General features: G+C 33.5%; 1 long non-coding RNA gene across 1 annotated transcript in view; it reads left to right on the top strand.

Moving 5' to 3' along the window:
• The first annotated feature begins 53 nt into the window (after nt 1-53).
• LOC106725110 overlaps nt 54-4,803 on the top strand; it is a 12,260-nt gene continuing 7,510 nt past the window's right edge. Inside the window, exon 1 of the long non-coding RNA XR_001360982.1 lies at nt 54-64. This is a non-coding gene — a long non-coding RNA (uncharacterized LOC106725110). The remainder of the gene's footprint in view (nt 65-4,803) is intronic.

Raw genomic sequence — 4,803 nt, 5'->3', positions numbered from 1 at the left:
ACATCTTCTTTCACTCCACAACGTTCCCTAAAATTAACTTAATAAACATTACTTAAAGTTTTAAGTCTTAGTTAAACTATAGGTACATTGAATAAAAATTAATATCATACTTAATAACGATATTATTTATTGATAAAATTAAATTCCTTACAATTTACCTTATGATATCCATAAAATTAAATCATGACAATGACTGACAAACACTAATGTGAACAATGGCCTTGCATCTCCTTGGAAAATTTGGGTAAGTCAGGTTTGTATGTTGTTGCCCGCACGTGATATTTTGTGGAAGAGCCACACTCAAGGGGCCAAAGAGCCGCATGTGGCTCACGAGCCGTGGTTTGCCAACCACTGATCTAAATGATAAATAATAAACAGATAAATAAATATAAATTATTTTAGAAAGATTATTATCAAACTGTATTGCTATATATATTTAGCCTTTTAATTAAAATTTATTATATTTAACTAAAGGTGGGGGTAAAAACTGCATTCAAATGAAGGAATATTGAGCTTCAGCTAAATATTTCTTTATTACCTGATGTTAACTGCCAAAAGAGCAATCTGAAATCAATAAATTAGAGATATGTTAAGATGTTTGAGTATTTTTTTAACCTTATGTTTCAAATTTAGACATGCTCTGTTGACTTTCTGCTCTAAAAACTGAGGAAACTAGTACATCTTCCTCAGCCTCCCCTTCCAATATTTGGTGTTTACACATTATGAATATATACTTGGCATTTATATATTACTAGAGGCCCGGTGCATAAAATTTGTGCATGGGGGGGGGGGAATCCCCTCAGCCCAGCCTGCACCCTCTCCAATCTGGGACCCCTCTGGGGATGTCTGACTGCCAGTTTCAGACAGTCATCCCTTTCACAATCCTGGACAGCTGGCTCCTAATCCCCCCCCCGCCAGCCTGGTTCCTCCCAACTGCTCTACCCCCACTGGCCTGGTCGCCCCTCACTGCTGCCCCTGTGGGCCTGGTCACCCCACGCAGCCTGCTGCTTGGTCATTTGGTCGCCCTTCACTAAACCCCCTGCCGGCCTGGTCGCCCCACACAGTCTGTTTGGTCGTCTGTTCGGTTGCGATGGTTGCTTTCTTTGCCGTATATATGTGCTTTCTTTGTCAAAGTTTTATGATTAATATATGGTTTTTGTTTGATCTTGGTTTTAAAGTTCAGTAAATTCAAGACCTATCACTTTTTCTTTTACCATGACTTCATCCCCCTCCCTCCATTCCTGGTTTTACACTTGCATTTATTTCTAGATTGACTTGGTATTTTTCATAAGCAGGGTTTAGGTTTGTTCTGATCTCTAATATTGCAAGCTCAAACATGTCTGTGTGTTGTCATTAAATTTGAATAAAATATAGCTGGGCACAAATTTTGAAGCTGTGTTTTTTATTGCGTAGGATTTTGTCCCCCTGTATTCCAAAATTGAGTGCTTCTGTAGAGAATTTGAGACTTAGTCTGCAATTTCCTTGTTTTTTTGTTGTTGTTGTGGTTACTACTATTTGTTGTGGTTACTACTATTTGTTGTGGTTACTACTATTTTTGTTGTGGCTACTACCATGTATTGTCTTTAAAAAGCTTTTGTAAATATGTTTTATTAATATTTTAGAAAGAGATGAAGGGAAAGAGAAAAATCCATGTGAGAGAGAAACATTGATTGGCTGCCTCCTAAACCCACAAACTGAGCTTGTGCCCTAACTTGGAATGGAACTGGTTACTTTTCAGTGCATGGGACGATGCTAACCAACTGAGTCACACTGGCCAGGGCTGTAATTTCTTATCTACCCTTGAAATCTGTGGTTGAATCTGAACTCCAAAGGAAATTTTTTGTCTCCTTTTTGAATTCCCTGTGATCTTCAATCACATCATTATCACATAAATCACATAAATAACCAAAGGATATTTGGATCAGCCTCTCAGACCGATGATGCCCAGAATGCAAGGCCAGGTTTTTGGCTCCAGAATAGCACTCTGGTAGCAAGTGCCGGGAGCATTTACATTGCTTCCCATCGTATTCAAGACAGCTGTGTCTAGAAGGGTTGCTTCATAATATTTCTTTTTATGGTTTCCTTGAAGAAACAGAATTTACCTTGTTTTTTAAGATATCTTTTTACTAATTGGGGCCAAGGAACAAAGGGTGAAGGAAAATTATTAGATTATAAAAATGTAAAAGGTGAGAATAAATATATATTCTACTATATCTAATTATAATTTAACTGTGTGAGAATTTAAAATGCAAAAATAAATTGTTATTATATAAATTTTATGCTTTTATTTATACCTTATTATGTCTTTAAATGTACACATAAAAACTAACATAGATAAAGGGTAGTTAAGTAATTAAATATAAATTGTACTATTTTATTTTACCCAATTTTATTTTCTCCTAATTAAATTTATTGGGATGACACTGTTTCACAAAATTATACAGGTTTCAGGTATACAATCCTATAATACAGCATCTGTACATTGTATTGTGTGTTCACCACCTCAAGTGAAGTCTCTGATCATCATCATTTCTGTCCCCTATACCTATCCTACCATCCCTCCCTCCAGCAATCACTACACTGTTGTCCATGTCCTTGAGTTCTTTCTCTCTTTTTTTTCTCTTTTGCTCAATCCCTCCACCTCCTATCCAGCACCCGCTAAGCCTGCTCTCTATGAATCTGTCTATATCATTTAACACGTAATCTTCTAGGATCGGATTTTTCTTGCTCCAATTTATCTCTTTAATATTCACATTTGTATATAGCTATTGTAGCTAATAGACGTAAGTTATTGCTAATATTATCATTGTATGAGGCCAGCATAACCCTGATAACAAAACATAGAAAAAAATACCAAATAATAGCCTTCATTAGCCCAAGCACAAATATCTGTTACAAAGTCTTAGTAAATTAAATTCAAACATATAAACCATGATCGAGTAGGAATTATCTAAGGACTGAAAACTTGATTTATCATTTGGAAAACAATTAATATAATGTGCTAAATTAACATAAAAATGTAATTATCTAAGTAGACATAGAAAATCTGTTGATAAACTTGACACCTATGCATAATTAAACCTCTTAGCAAATTAGAAAGAGACGATGACTTCTTCAACTTATAATATAATTTGAAACAATGCTATTTATATAGCATCAAGCATCACATTCTAGGAGTAAATTTAATAAAGGCATGCAAGATTTATTCACTGAAAATGACAAAATATTGATATAAGACATTAAAGAAGACCTAAATAAATGGATGTATTATGTTTATGGATTAAAAGACTAAAAACTTGAAGATATTAAATCTTCCCAAACTGATCTAAGATTCAACAAAATCCCGATTAAAATTTTAGGACTGTTCCTTGTAGAAGTTAATGAACATATGATTTTAAAATCTATATATTAAGTATGAAACATCTAGAATACCAAAAATATGTTTGAAGGATAAAATAAAAGGACTTAGACTACATGATTTCAATATTTACTAAAAAGTGACAGTAATTCATGAAGTTAATTTTTTTGTATGGATAGAATAGCATAGCACATAGAATCAAATGGAATGCTAAGAAATAGAACCAAGCTATCTAATTAATTTAATAGGGAAAAGTCTTTTCAAAAAATGATGCTGGAACAACTACATTTCCATATAGAAAAGGGTATCTTTGACACCTATCTCATACCATACACAAAAATTAATTTGAAATAAATCATAGAAAAAGAAACAAAAGGAAACACAAATTGTAACCAAGAGAAAAACAAACTCACTGATAAGATTTTATGAAAACTAAAATCTTCTGCTATTCAAAAAAGATACCATTATAAAAAGAAAAAAGAAAACTTTGTACTGAGAGAAAATACGTGCAATGCCCATATTCTGAATAAATAAATAACTTCTACAAATCAATGCAAAAATAAAGTGAACCCCTTTAAAATGGACAAAATACTTGAACTTCACAAAACACTTCATGAAAGATAGATGATAGACCAATGAACACATGAGAATCTGATCAACATCATTAGTTACCAAGGAAATAAAAAACACAGCACAAGGAGATACATTGCACACACATATTAAAATAGCTGAAGTTATGAAGACTGAAAGTATTAAGTGTTGGCATATGGAGCATCTGGAAATCACATGCATTGCTAGTAGGAAATATAAAATGATACATTATTTAAAAAATTATTTGGCAACTCCTGCTGAAGTAAAAAATATATCCACCTGATGTCTTAGATATTTAACTCCTAGGTAGATATGAGGAGAAATAAATGTGTGCACAAAGTGACTTGCATAAGAATGTGCACAGCAGCCTAATGCACAATAGCACAAAACACAAAACATCTCATTTATCCATCCACAGGTGAAGAGATAGACAAATTGCAGTCGGAAAAGGAAATACTACTCCGAAACAAGAAGCAACAAACTACCGATAAATGAAATGCCATTGTTGAAAAAAAATATGTTTTCCAAAAAAAGCTACATGTTAAAAGTAATTACATTTATAGCATATTCAAAGAAGAGGCAAAACTAATTGATTTTCTTAGAAGTTAGAATAGTGGTGGCCTCTGTGGGATTGTAAGGTGATTGCTTGGAAGGGTGCACAAGGGAATATCTGGACTGTTAGAAATATCGTATATCTTCATTTGTGTGATAGTTACATGGGTGCCAAAATTGATTAAAGTGTAGGGTGTCACTTTGAATAATTATAAAGACAGCTGTTTAAAGCGCGTATACATTTTTGGGACACCCTGCATATTCTTAAAATCAGTGTATTTGCCTATGTGACTATAATAGTG

The sequence above is a fragment of the Myotis brandtii genome, unplaced genomic scaffold (assembly GCF_000412655.1).
Source record: "Myotis brandtii unplaced genomic scaffold, ASM41265v1 scaffold137, whole genome shotgun sequence".
NCBI classification, from domain to species: Eukaryota; Metazoa; Chordata; class Mammalia; order Chiroptera; family Vespertilionidae; genus Myotis; species Myotis brandtii.
This window is presented reverse-complemented; position numbering and strand designations above follow the sequence as displayed.